This window comes from Haemorhous mexicanus, chromosome 3, assembly GCF_027477595.1.
Source record: "Haemorhous mexicanus isolate bHaeMex1 chromosome 3, bHaeMex1.pri, whole genome shotgun sequence".
Classification (NCBI taxonomy): Eukaryota; Metazoa; Chordata; class Aves; order Passeriformes; family Fringillidae; genus Haemorhous; species Haemorhous mexicanus.
In genome coordinates this window covers 37,137,676-37,152,719 of record NC_082343.1, presented here as the reverse complement: position 1 = coordinate 37,152,719, position 15,044 = coordinate 37,137,676, and the positions used below count along the sequence as shown (strand labels likewise).

The window sequence follows — 15,044 nt, the reverse complement described above, 5'->3', positions numbered from 1 at the left end:
TATAGGTACAAACTGCTGAAGAACTTTCTGCAGGCTTCTGAAAGCCTTAAACACACCCCCAGAGAAATCAATATAAAATCTTACTTTTACCCATTGCTTGCAAAGGGAGCTAGAGAGTAATAGCTCTGCTCTCTGGTGCAAACTGGAATGGAGCAGTGTTGATTCATACTAGATTTAAAAGGCATTTGAGATGCTGGAAGCTTGACTTCATCAGGAGCTGACTATCCTCATTTCTGTGTATCGTTAGGCACAAATGTATTTCTGTGTGCTTTTTCCTTACATCTTAGGAACAGAACTCAGAGGCCTGAGTTTTTTGTTGGGAAATGTGCCTGTCCCCAGGGATTCAGGTGGAGAGCTGCCATGCTGTCCAGGGACCAGACCAGCTGGAGGAAGACCAGAAGCAAACAGTGACAGCACCAGCAGCAGCTTGCAACTGAACTGGAAGGTACTGCCATGAATGCTTCTGCCTCAATCCCTCTGCCTGACTCACTGTTGACTACATATGGTTGCTTGTTATAGTCTGATAAAAAGTTATTTTTGGTTAAAATACTCTTTCTTTCAGAATATAATTATTTCTTGCCTTCAATTCAGTGTTAGAGCAAATATGACCTAATAATGGTTCATATTTTAGGGCACCATTTTCTAATTAAGAGAATTTCTCCTGTATCTTTTGATTGAATATTTATGCAGATTTCCCAGGATTAGAAGGTGCATGGCATGGACCTTCTGGTCCCCCCAAAGTGCATGGTCTTTGGGTCACTGATATTAGCACTGCCGAGGCTCACCTCCCCAGAGGGTGGCTGATTGCAAAGTGAGTGAGTCATGGATCACTTCACTTCTGCTGCATCACAGTTCACTTGGTGAAGTGATAATCCAGAGGCCTTCAGTCTGGGGGAGCACACTCTGTATCCAGGAATTTAGAAGTCAAACACTGTCTTGGACTGCAGGTATGTCATTGCTAAAAAAACCTGTCTTAATTTTAATTGCCTTACATAGTAGTTCTGTTTTGCATCAATGCCTTTCTTTGGCCTCTATATTGTTGCTCTTCCTAAATATTGTATTGTATACTAGATTTTAAGAATAATAGTTCGCAAATAGTTATTTTAGGCAATTAGGGGCTAATATAACAACTGAAAATAAAACTATCCCATTGTACTCACATAGGGGACGTGTGAAAAAGGACACAAAACAAAAGACAGGGAAAAAAAGAAAATTAAAAAAAGTTAATAGGGAAACAGACTATTCATCTGATATAAAAATGAATACATGTGAAATGGCTACTAAAAACAGCAATTGGATTTCAAATGTGTATGGACCAGGCAAAACAGGGAGAGATAGGTACACACAGCAGATGCAAAGATAGAGCCAGAGACACCAGCCAGAAGCACAAAGCAGAAAAGAGGGTGTTAGAGACTTCATAAACATCTTTGAGAAAAATTGATCCTCTATTTAGTAGACAATCTGTGCAATTTCTTTAACCTGAAAGAACTATAATAGTATTTTTCAGGATCTAAATTCCACAAAGTAGATTTGAAATTCTGGTAACCTGAACATGCAATTACATGTGAAATGAAGGGCAAGGATATTTATCAAAGTAACTTTGTGGGTTTGGTTTGTATAATGACAAGTCCTTTGTGAATTATGGTGGAGTACATAATACTGAACTTACATATTTGTCTTGCAAGGAAAACAAAGTGTTTGAGTCCAGTTTCAGTGCAACTGGAGAAAGCATGCAGACAGACTCTAAGGTCAGATGGGTACCCCTGCATGATGTGTATAGGCAAGGCAGTACAAGAATTCAATGTTTCTTCATAATTTTGGTCTTAGCTGTCAAGGATGACACTGACTTAGATTACAAGGCAGGTCTGTAACTGATTGTAAAGTGCAGAGAAATTACTTTACCCATAAACTGTTCTTCAGCTTTCCTGAAATCAGTTTTCTCAACTGCATGCACAGTTTGCCTCCTCATTACCACTATTGTAATTTTGCCCTTTGCTTTAGTTTCTCCCCTTATCTCTATGATTTGCTATGACAGGCAGCTTGAACAGGCAAGGTCTGCAAGCTAAATTGAAAAAAAATGTCTTTCTTCCATGTCATAGTACTAATTTTGAGATATTTTAAGCCGCAAATATAGTCAACACTACTCTCCTCCCCTTTTATTTGTACGGGTGAAAATAATTAATAAGCTCATGTTGAAAAGAAATTACTGAAGATATTGCAGTGAAGGAAAAAGAAGGAAAACATAAGAGGGCATTAACCTCAACATAGTAGCAATAACTGGGTGTTTGTTTGGTCACCACATAAACCAATGGATCACACAGCCTAGAGGAGGGACAGACCTTTGTGAAATATTCAGGGCAGTAGAAGAACTTCAGTCTGATTCTTGTTTGCAGAATAAAGTTGTTATTTTAAGTAAAGTCAGATGAATCTTCAACAGTTGTAAACCACTCCCTGGATTTTTTTCTTTGTATTGCCTGTATTTTTGCTGTCACCAGAGACGAAAGAAAGTTATTTTAGTAAGGATTTAGGAAGAACTTGTTAGGAAGAACTTCTTTCCTGTGCAGTTCACCACAGTTTGTTCAGAGATTGCGGAGTCTCTCTCACTGGAGATATTCAAGAGCTGTCAGGACACTATCCCATGCCATGTGCTCTAGAAAGACCCTGCTAGAGCAGGGAGGTGGGACCAGATGACCAGATGTAGTCCCTTTCAACCTGATAGTGTAATTCTGTCATGTTTAGCATCTATGGTAATAAACATCTGCAATCATAGGAGGACAAGTATTCCAGAGGTGTGTAATTCAGATAGTTTTAGTTTGAAAAGGTATCTACTGACTCTTTACATGCTGATGTTTTGAATCTGAAGCTAAATCTAATTTAAAACTGGGGTTTTTTTCTATTTAAGAACAAACCTGATGAGCATTTTGCAAGCGATATATGGAAGTGAATGTAAACATTTTTAGGACTTATATTGTAAGGAATTGTGAGGCTGAAATGAAAATGCTATTATAAATAATGACTTTCCTGTTGATACTGTGCTGAGTATTCACTTGTAAAGGACAAATGCAAATTTAAAATTCTAGGAAAACACCTTATGACATAAGGAGCTATATATCATAAATATTAAACAGGGCCTGGCCAAGGCCTAATTGCTGTACAGAACAGAAATATTATTTTCAGATTTTTCAGCCATTTCTTACAAATCATACATGTTTGTAGAAAGTTAGGATCTCTTCACAGTAGTTCACTAACCAACATGAGGATTAATTCATCAGGAGTAGTATTCACATGTACAAAGTCCCTCCAATTCCTCTTTGCGGTCATGGAGAAAGAGGATTTTTAAATGCCTGCATCTTGTGGAGTCACTGGAGAAAACCAGGTTGATTTGAACATTGCCTATTGGCTGTTAAAAGTTTTCTGAAGAGCACTAAGTCCCTCTCTCTCTCTCCTTCCCCTTCCTCTTTCTGGTTATTCCTTTAAATAATATAATCCTTATTTTCTGCCTGTGCCTCTGTACTCTTCAGCAGCAGCACAGGGTTTACCCTCATAGCTACAGAGTTCTTTAGCTAAACCAGCTGGACTTTTGGCACTTTTAGAGGGCTGTGAAGCTTATGTTGCCACAATACATATTCAAGAAATGAGACCCATTCTGAAATTCAAACCACCTTGGAACATATTAATAAAATTCTTCCCTGAGTTCCAAATTAATTTGCTCTCTTTGCATTTAAAAAAAAAAATATGCAATAAACATTTGCTCAACCATAAAAAGGTGGAATGAATGCAATTAGGCCATTTAAATATCAATCATTTAGACAAACAAAACACTCAAGTGCCCAAGTGTTCAGCCAGTCAATTTTATAACCACACAGAAAAGAATAAACTAGGAGTATTTTAATGGAAAAGCAAGCTAATTTGTAGTCTGCTACAACACAGCACTAAGCTTCTTGGGCATACTGTGATTAGACATGGATTGCAGTAAAATAGCTACCTAGAAGCCGCAAACTCTGATGGTATTAGTGAGAAGTCTAACTTTCCCACAGCCACATATAGGAGAAACAATAGTTGTGAAGGGGGAGTGGAGTTAATACTGAAGCTTAATGGGCAAGACAGGTTCATCAGAGAAGCTGGCTTTTGGATTAGCTCCAAACCCATAAAAATATGCCCAAGAACATTTGAAACCTGACACAGAAGATGTGTTCACGTTTAAAAAGTGTAGTGCAATCACTGCATAGTTGCCTGGGCATTTTAGTATCAAGGAATAACAGTAAAGAAACCAGAAAAATGTGTTTCTTCAGAATCCCCTTGATGCCATCTGCAGCTAATGTACCAAATGCCATTTCTGAATGCTTTGCAGCCACAAGGTGACAAAGTAGCTATCAGTGAGATAAGGCTTGTTCTGCTTGGAGCTGTTCTTGCAGTTACAATAGGGAAGTGATAAATTACAGCCTTCAGTGGTCTTTCTGGACCAGAGGAAAGGTTGGAGACAGTTACAGCTGAGATTAGCACTTTGGATAAGAGAGTGAAAGGAGATGAAAGAAGACCAGAAGCCTGCAAGAAAGATCACAAGATGTAAAAGAAAAGACTCTAAAATATTCTGCTCATACAAATGCAAATGATCATGGAATAATGAACTGAGCACCTGCAGGACAAAATTAAAGCAAGAAAAAAATTTGCAAACTGGGTAAATTAGCTGGTTTAAAATTACTTGAGTTTTTACTGTGGTCTGTGAATGAAACCTTTTGTTTTCAAATACTGTGAAAAGTGGAAAGGAAAAGAGGGAAGTCCAGGAATGGAGATGAATTTTTTTCCTTTTCTAAGGATCTTAAACATATTATAAGCAAAACCCACACGCTGTTAGGTTTGGGAATATGTCAAATATGCCTGATTTCTAGAATATCCAGAAGCACAAATTGACTAAAATGAATATCAAGGAAATAGCTTCTGAAATAGCAGTGAAGTGTTTGTAAAGATAGATGCAAATACTTGGCAGTGGACAGTTCTGTCCGATAGAATCTGCTTGTTGATGGTAACAGCCTCAATGTCTGCACTGACATTTTGGGGAGAATCTAACTGTCTTTTCCCTGCAATGTTTTTGCTTTCAATATGAAGCTAACTTTAGCCATACCACCAGCATGTCGATTTTGAAGTTGTGGGAGGTTTCCATATGTGAAGGATTGGTTTGTCAGTTACTTTAATATAAAAACTGTAAGTGCTTGTAGCATATCACAGTGTTCAGTGCTCCTGGTAATATTCTCAAATGAGTGGTAGTACAGTCTTTCTTTTAATGAAGTGGAGTCTGTCCTCAAATAAGAATGTTAACTTGGAGATTTACCTTGAATCTGTTCCTAGCACACTCTTGAGGTATTTCCTAATAAAATGATCAATTTTTCTATGCAGTAATACGTTGAGCTTTTGTGTGGAAAATCAGATCTTGTAGATGTGTGCTGGATGGAACAATGGAAGCTTCAGAGGCCTAATCTGCCTGTGCTTCCATGGGAGACGCTTTCTACTTTAAGGATATCAATGGTTAAGAAGGAATGTAGACAAAGAGGAAAACTTAGGGCCCAGCTGCTTTCCTGGCAGGAAGAATGCATTCGATTTTGTGAGCCAACACAAACTGTGTTGGTTGAATGTACCAACGCAGCTTGCTACTTATTGATCTATTTGGTAATAAAAAGTTAACAATTGCTTGGGAGATTTTGGGGATATGTGAATTTGTGAGAAGCTTCCTGTATTTTTTCAGGAATGCAGGAAAAAGCTGCCATTGAAAAAAATAACTTAATTCTCCCTGTTCCAGAGAAGACCTGGTGAATATGACAGTCTACATTCAAAACACAATGGCAAAGAAAAAAGACGCCCCCAGTTCTCATCACTTGGTGAGTGAAGAGTTAGAAATAGATCATGATTTTTAGATATTGGGATTTGACAGTATTGTTGAAGGTAAGATGCAAAATACATCTGATGAGTGGAAAAATACCATTCCATTGAGGAAAATCTTAGGCTTTGAGACCAGGTCTTTTACATCAGTCTCAAAGTCAGTCTATGGCTGGAGAAATTTCAGGGATTTTGAGTTCTAGTCACATGCCTTAACCACAAAACTTTTAGAGTGTGGTCCTATGGCATCTCATCCCCTTGAATCACTGCTTTTTGATCTGCTAAACGGGACAGATGAAGATATTCAAAACTTTCTAATGATAACAGCATGCTTTCCAAGGAAGACTGTAACCTTCCAGTTGAATTATAGTTGTGAATATCTCTTCTCCAGATTATTGCATTTAATTAGGTCGGTGTGTGTTCAAACATAACTTTGAACAATAACCTGTGCAGATTGATATTCTGTGTGCAGCTCTTGGAAATCCCATTTGTAATTGTTGCTCTGCTTACTTTGGTACCTCACAGCTACACAGAGATATTTTCCTTGAACAAGATAATCTGGTTAATGGTGAAATAGTAAGTAATCATGAGCATGGCTGGGCCTGGGTTGAATAGTCAAGCAATGCTTTGAGCCAAGGCTTGGAAAAATAATGGTTTTGATAATTTTTACTAATCTTGTGGACTTCTACTAGATTTACAAATGGGCATAAATGCCAGATATTGCAAGAATAAAGAATAATCACTGGCACTTGCTCAATGACCATCATGAAAAAATATTGATTGAATTATTGGTTCCTTATTGACCTGCCAACAATAGCTTTTCAATTCACTTCTGCACAGACAAAAAAAAAGGTGGTTAGCTCATGTTGAGAAGACTACAGATCTCAGACATTAGCCATAGGCTGGGCTTCAGGATGTTTATCATCGTCTCTGGTTGTTCTACACTGTTCCAATAAAGAAACAACCTGTTCTGCCAGCTTCCTAAGTGGTGATTTCAATGATAGAGATATTCATAGGATTACCTTCTCAAAATTTTTTATTTTATTCATACTTTGACCATGTGTCAGCCTGTGAATATAATTATTTTTCCACCTGAAATGTGTCACCTCTTTCTAAAGCTTCTTTGAACAATAGTTTGTAGATAATATCTTTGAACTCTAAATCCAGCTTCTTGGGAAGTTTTAGCAAGGTCTAGAAAGCCTAAGCGCAAATGGCAATAAAGATAGGATTCCAGGAAGCTTCACATCAGTTAGTGGTATTTTGGGACTTAAGCATTCCTGTTAGAAATACAATCTTTTTCTTGGATATTCATGTCAGGATTAGTATTGAACTCAGAATTGATGGGAGTTGTTCAGTGCACAGGAGTCTGTAAGGTTATAAAATCAGAATGCTTGATTACAAAGAAATAAAAAATGCTCTTACATGAAAAAGATTTTGTTTACAGGCAGTGAAAAATGTAAGGTTTCCTTTAGCTCTGCACAGATTGTTGAGCATTTATCATTTGCCTCCATGCTTATTTATACTGAGACTTTGCAGCAGCAACTATTTAATTTATAGCAAAACATAATAGGAATGGCAAAAGGAACTTTGGAAAACAAAAGTAACTCTGTGTGTGTTTTTAGATATCTCCTCAATTAGCTACAACCCTTATAAAACAGCCACTGCAATTCTGCTTCTTTACTGCAATGAGGGTGCTCTGGACTTTCTTCTCATGTCGCTTCTCCGCAAGATGATTTAAAGTTTATTGACTTATTTCTGTAATTTCATGCTGGGAATAGACTTTATATCAGTGTTTGGGAATGTGTTTGGTAATTGTGAAAATATTCTTCCCCCACCACTTCCTTGCTTGAATATGTAACACCATTAGAGGCTGTAAAACAGAGAGCTGTGCTAGACAGCAAAAGACAGGTTTATGGAAAGGGGACAGCACCAGAGACCAGCTGTGAAGGCTCCCTTGTATCTGTCTTCTGCTCCTACTGTAAAACTAACTGCCTTTTCCAAGGGTGAGAAGTAATTCACAGTCCTTACAATAGACTCATTTCTACTGACTCAAGAGTTTTCTTATAAAAGACATTTCTATAAGAAATCATGACTACCTCACTGGGTAACACAATTTGTTCCTAATCAGTATTCTGTGATACAAATAGGTGGATGTTCAGATACTCTTCTATATCCAGAAAGAAATTTCCCAGTTAATGAATCACAGAACAAGTAATTCAACAAGATAATTAGCCAGGTAATAATTACATTAATTTAAGTAAAATAGAAAGGGCATAGTAGTGTCAGTTAAACTGCAGTTCACTTGCACAAACCAATTCCTTTCCTGAGGAAAGAGCCAATATTTGCATTTGAACTCGCTGGATAAAGGATCAGTATATAATTACACTATTTAACATATGCAGATCAGACTACAGAAGATCCTGGATTGAAACTCAATGAGAAGAAATGAAAATTCCATGTCTGAATATACAGTCTGACCATATGATTACCAATAAGTTTCTCTGTATCACAAAAGTAGGTCTTAATCACTTTAAAGCCTTGAATAATCTAAAGCATTACTCCAATAGAAGGGCTAGCCAACAAATCATCACTTGTCTCAAAAAGATGTGGAGCACTCTTAGCCTCTTAACTCTACTGAGAAATGTCATTAGCTGAGAGCTTTTCACTTTGAAAGTCAGAGGTAAAGCCCTTACTTTATTTATGTGCACCCTTCAGCTCTTAGGTGACAGACTGAGCACGAAGCATCTGAAGTTGATAGGTTCTGACCCTAGGATGGAGACTAAGCTAATGCCACTGAGCTAATCTGGAGAGCTACAGCCAAGCTGATGAGAGCTGTGACAAGAGCATTGTGTTCCCACTGTGAATAACTGAACAACTAATTTTCTTCCACAGCCACAACAAAAGAGTGCTTAACGTAAAATTGCCCAGGGATGAATTGGCAACATCCCCAAAAAGCAAATGCTATGGGCCAGATTCCTGTATGCATAGCTCCACATCAGTGCTAGGCCTGTTCTTTGGAATCTTATCTTCCCAAAGAAACAGCAGCAATCACTTCTGTATGGTGTTTTGCATTCAGAGCTTAAAAATTCCCACAGGGTCAGATGTGATCAGGAAAGGCTTATCTGCACTATGCCTGGTTTGATACCTGCTGGCTTGCTAATTATCAAGGAACTAAATGCCCATTTGGACTCCTTGTTATTTACTTTAAATGCAATACATTCAACATTATCTGGTATCTCCTGTGCCTACTCAAAAACACATTAGTTGCAGCCATTTAATTTTGTTTTTACCATCTGTTAATGCTGCAAGACTTTTGTCCTAGGGCCTGTACTTTTGGCATCACAGGCGAGATGACAGTGATACCTGTTGTTCTCCTTCCCCAGCTGACTACACAAGGCATAGAAAGGCCTCTTTTTGGTTGTCTGTGTGTTTTCTGGCTCGTATCCCTTGTGCTATAACTTTCTGTGTCTGTCTTAAGCTGGAACTTTCTTGAAAAACTTCAGGGGAAATTTTCAAGCTGCATGCAAGAGCAAAGCTAGGAAAATTGTATTATTTTGCTCATGTTAAAAATCCCTCCTGTGCCTTTTTCTGTGAGTTGCTCTAATTTACCTAGCCTTTGGAGAAGAACTTGAAAACTAGAGATGCAAAGGGCTTTGTTGTGTAAGAGAGCATGGACTTCAGCTGAATCACTTAAGTCTTTCCAATTCGCAATTTTCACGTTATGTAGAGACCTGCTAGAACCTTGCAGTCAAACCACTTTGTGCTTTGGGTATCCTGTTGGGGTGTCCTCTTGTCACATTTTCTCTGCAGCACCTGGCTGAACCTGGACTAGATCCTAGAGATATTTTCTGTGAATTGCCAAAGACCCCCATTCCAAGATCAGAGGTCTGGAAGTGTCCCCTTCTATCACCAAGTTTTGGTAGGTAAAAATCTTTTTTTACCAGCCTTACTCAGATTTATAGCAGGTTCTCCCCCACCCCCCCCCTTTTTTTTTTTTTTTTTTGTTATATATGAAGTATGCTTCAGTGTAAATCTCTTTTTGCACCTTTTTTTTTTTTCCATGTACTTTTTGTCTGAATAGCTCCTGTGCATCATTCCCAATCCCAATCTATATTTTCTGCACACAGGTATGACAGAGGGGGACTTCAAATAGTCTATCTGTGTCAGATAGCATTCAGCATTTTTCTTAGGCCGGGAACGATGGAAGAAGTACACTTATTAAGCAGAAATTTGACAGTAGGAAAAAAAGAAGGTTCTGTAATACATTATCCAAGGAGAATATGCCATCTTGACTGTAGGAGATCTCAAAAGAATTTTTGTTTTTAATAGCTGTCAGTTAGGGATAATGTATCCCAGATCTGAATAGATTTGGGAGATGTGGGATTGACATGGGTTTCAGATAGCCATTGCTGGCCAATTAATAATAATGTCTTTTTTCTGTTCCTAAAAGAATGTCTTTCCTCTTAGTGTTAGGTGTCTTCATCTGATCCCTTTTATTCACTTACTGCCATTATTTCAGATAATTTCTTCATATTCTTAGCTTACTGAATGATATACAGATCCTTTTATGTCTCCCAGTTTTATGTGACTAGAAACTGTATTAGCACACTTCCTGCTTTTACATTGAGATGACTAAGAAAAATATTAAATAAGATCAAACCAAGACAAACAATCAAGAAATTCTGCTCTATTAAAATACATCTAGAATGAGCACATGGTCTGTTTTTTGTTCTTTGATTTTTTTTTTTTCCTTAAAATGTTCCTTCTAACAGCATTACAATTTTTGTGCAAGAGCTATATTTTCTCCCATATAAGTGATAATTTCCCATGTGGTGCTGTACTTCTCTGTAATCCAAACAGACTGACAAGCTTCTTTCCCCTTGTGTAGAAAAGCAGATATTTTATTAAGTGAAAGTGTCAGGATAGTGTTACCAGATCTATTTGGTAAATCTACGTAATACCCTGCCTTCTGCATTTTGATTTTCTGCCTTTTCTTTGCAAAGTTATTCTTTCCTCTGAAATCTGTATGGCTTCTTTTCTGCACCACTGAAGAAAGCATAACAAATCTCTCCTGCATCTTTTAACTATCCCCTGTAACTGTAGGGATTTCTATATGATGGCTCTCTACTACTGATGCCAGCTTTTTGAATACATCAAGTCAAATTAGGCAACCTATTGTTTCATTTGTTATCCTTTTCAGAACCCTCATAATGATGAACCTCCTCCATATGGAACCTTTAGCCTCTGAGTTTTCCTTCCATCTTGGATGCAGAAATCTCATTTTATTTTGTCATTTCTGCTAGGCAGTCTTTCTGTGTTATATTGATTTGGGTCTCTCCATATCTTTGCTCCACAGCTGCCAAGCTTTTTCTTCCTCTTCCCCTCCCTTCTATTTTCTGTATGGCTGACAAGTCTTTTATTTATATTTTTTTAAATCTAATTTGTAATGTGCATGTCAGTCTAAATTTTGTTCCCTTTCATACTATTGTCTGTGCAATCTTAGCTCTGTCTTTGCTGATCAGTGTTTTTTTTCTCCATTCCTTGTCAGCCCTTCATCTTTTCTTATTCTACTTGATGTTTTGCATACTATGATGTTTTGCTCCTCTGTTTTTTATCTGTTTTTATAATGTTCTCAATAATTACTGCTATGAAATCTGAAAAAATAGTACCATCTGCTAAAAAGGCATTTGTATTAAAAGATATTACACTGTGTACTGTGGTTTTTTCAAAGTATCTTTAAAAGGTGCACTAACAAAGCTGAAATGCTGCGTTTTTACATGTCACTGCAGAAGAGGAAAATATTTTAAAGTTTCTTGCCTACTGCTGTTTTACTTTTGAAAACACCTCTCCAGTTCATTAAAAAGTGAATATTTTATTTTTCAAAATAATATAGAAGGGCATCAAGTTTTGTTCAAAGGAAAGAAGAAAGAAGCAGAAATATTCTGAATTAATTTTTCATCTACTGCCTTGCTGTCAGGAAATCTCACTTAAAAGTCTGTGTTGATTCTCTATTTCCTCTACAGATGAGCACTGTGGCTGTAAGAGGACACATGACTCCTTAATGCTTATTGGGGATAGTTGGCAGTCTACAAGGCTCTAAATGTTTGTTGGTATTTTAAAGGTTTGTACTGCTTTATCAGCAAGGCTCTGAATTGTAATGTGGCTGTGTTTTGTCACCTGATTGGTGAGCCAGAAAATTCCAGAATTACTTTTTCAGAGCCAGAATGGCCATTTCAGATATCAGTAGTGGACATGCCAATACTAAACAATTAGTTAAATGAAATGCTCTCCACTGGCAAGAAATGAATCTTGGGCTTAAAAAATACAAAGTACTTTGAAAATGTGGAATGGTATAAAGTTGTCAGAAATAAAAGCTGAAAACAAGTGTATTTCCTTGTTAGATAATGTACTGTATAAGCTCTAGGTCTTTATGAACTTCTAAATCTAAATGAAAAAATTTCTAAAGATGGGTAAAATTAGCAGTGTTTCAAAACCATTGTTTTCAAAATGTAGCGACTCATGAATAAAATCAAATTACTATTACATACTAAACTGTGAACATGTTTGCAATCACAGAGGGTAAGACTCAGCTTAATCAAAACTTTTATTCTGTTTTCAGTAAGCTTTATTGCTTAATAAAGGCTCCTATAAGTATTTCAGAAAGATAGATAAATTCACCAAATGCTTGTATCCTTAAGTATAAAAATTAAAAATTGCATTTAATTCCTTTTTAAATGTTTTTGTTGTTTGTTTGATAAATACAGCAAGACTGTGGCCTCGGTTTGGGAAGGATTTCAGGTTTTTTTTCAGATTGACTTCACTGTGGTGTAAATATGTACTTGAAAGTCAGTTCATGCAAAATGTTTTGCTAATGGATGGCTGAGAGAAGGCTGATACTGTGAATTAATCATCAAAGGGAGCATCTTATGATTCTGTGCCAGTGTTCACTATTGCAGTACCTGCTCACCTTCTACACCCAAGCGATGGCAGGTCTGAAGGCTCCGGGTCACGTCTAACATTGTCCTTTGAGGAATGAAGCTCTTGAGCTCCTGAGGTCATGGGCACTGGATGTTTACTCTAAAAATGTGAGTGACGTGGTTTTATTGTTGCTGATGTTGATTTGTCTTTATTGGCTGGATGGCTAGAGGTTTTCTGTTGGAAGAGTGTTATTGCTATGAGAGTCATTGTTCAGAGAAGAGGACACAGAACAAGCACCTTCTCTACTTAATTGTGCAGCTCTTTCCAAGTCCACTGGCTCTTTCTTATTCCTTGGTCACTTCAGGCGCAGAAGTGGATTGAGTCAAATTCTTTTAAAATAAGTGAGTGTATTAAAGTTAAGCCATCATGGATAAATGGATAAAATAGAAAGGAGTATGTGAGTACTGTACTATTTAATGTGGACTCATTTCTGGGGCATGACTTTCAGAAAACACTTGAAGATTCAGTGCTGTTTGGATAGGTTTTGAGTACTGTATAAAACCATGTTTTTCCTCTTCTCATTCCTCAGGAAACCATAGGTTCATACTGGAATGTCACAACAGCCATTTATTTCTTATTTATCAGTGTATATGTTCTTGCATTGAATTACTTGTACTTTTATCTCATTTCACAACTTAATTTCTGAGATTCAGACTAATCATGATGGCTCTTAGTGACTATTTACTCCTGCAAAATTCTTTGAGCTTTCCTATCCCATGAGGCAAACAGAAGTTACAGCAATTTGCATTCAGGAATAATATTACCTGTAATTTTCTAAAATGCTATTTTAACATGGCCAAATTTCTGGGTGACTAACTGTGAAATTACTGCTTTTTTATAAATGCTTAATTTCAGCCCATAATGGAAAACCATTATACAGTGCCCAAAGGCTGATATGGTAAGTGGCTTTCAGAGCTTTTAATTTGATAACAATTTTTGTTGAATTAGTTATAGGATATATAAAGAAATAGTAAAAAGTTTGCTCTACTCTGCCAGAAACTTTTCTTATGTATCAGAAAATCCTGAAAACTGTGCCTTCATAAAAGTTGGCAGAGGATGTCTAGCTTAAACTGCCAACTGAATAAACAAATTTGCCAGAAAGTTAAATTGCTGATTGCTTATCTGAAAGATTATTTGGCCTTTGTGTCCTACTGCTTGCTAAGTGACACAGAAACTAATATCAATGTGGAAAATTGTCTTATTTTTAAACATGGAATGAAATATTTTAGGATGGTGGGCTTGCACAGTGAGAAGGTGTACTTCAGGATGGGAGAGAGAGGAATTGTCAGCACTTAAGGGACAAAAGATTCCATTCTTTTGCTTCTCTTTCCTGTATTTGTCTGGTTTTATGCCTACCAAGGTCCTGAGCATCCTAGAGCTAGAATTCCCTCAAATGCTTTGTATGCCTTTATATTGAAGACTATTAGGAGCCAATATCCTTGCTTTACTCAAAGCCAAGCTGTATTTCTATGCCAGAACATCCTTGCAAGTTGTGAGTGAATTGAAGGACTGAGCCAACTCTAAAAACACTGGCATGTTGAATCCTGAATTAGGAACAAAAAAGTAATGAATTATTCATGTAAAATCATGTTCCTAGAAGAAGAATAGTCTTCTTCTGACTTAGCTTACCTTTGCATGCCTACCTGAGATGAGTTCAGAAAAGGGTGGAATTTTCTTGCAAGATAATGTGTCTCTATTAAAATATCAATTGCAAAATCCTGCTGACAGTATGTGCTGTCAGTACATACTAATGTCTTCAGGAACTCAGTATTACATTCATGCCATTTTAAAACCTGCTTCAATACATTAGGCTGAGCAGGGTTAGCAGAAGCAAGTTTCTAAAAAACACAAAATGTTGAGGCTTGTTATTAAGTGGTGAGCCAAATTGTGGTTCCTCCAAGGTCAAAGGGTAATTCTTATCAATTGCTTGGAGGAATTTACCAGACATCATTAATGTTAAGACTTTCCTTTAACTACACCAGTATTACAGATCCTTAATTTTATGTTAATTTACCAAAACCCATCACTCAAAATTAAAATTTAGAAGTCTGACTTTTTAGGTCCATCACCATTCATTGCTTTAAGTGAGTGTCTAAATATTGACTTTTTGACACAGCTAATTCCTCCCCCCCAGCATCAGTGATTCACAGAGTACACATGTTCTGCCTTCTGATAATGTGCCTTGGCCCATGGTT

General features: G+C 37.1%; 1 long non-coding RNA gene across 1 annotated transcript in view; it reads left to right on the top strand.

Moving 5' to 3' along the window:
• The first annotated feature begins 694 nt into the window (after window positions 1–694).
• Window positions 695–15,044, top strand: part of LOC132325786 (uncharacterized) — a 53,049-nt gene continuing 38,699 nt past the window's right edge. Inside the window, exons 1-4 of the long non-coding RNA XR_009486019.1 lie at window positions 695–947; window positions 5,795–9,790; window positions 11,895–11,992; window positions 12,828–12,956. This is a non-coding gene — a long non-coding RNA (uncharacterized LOC132325786). The remainder of the gene's footprint in view (window positions 948–5,794; window positions 9,791–11,894; window positions 11,993–12,827; window positions 12,957–15,044) is intronic.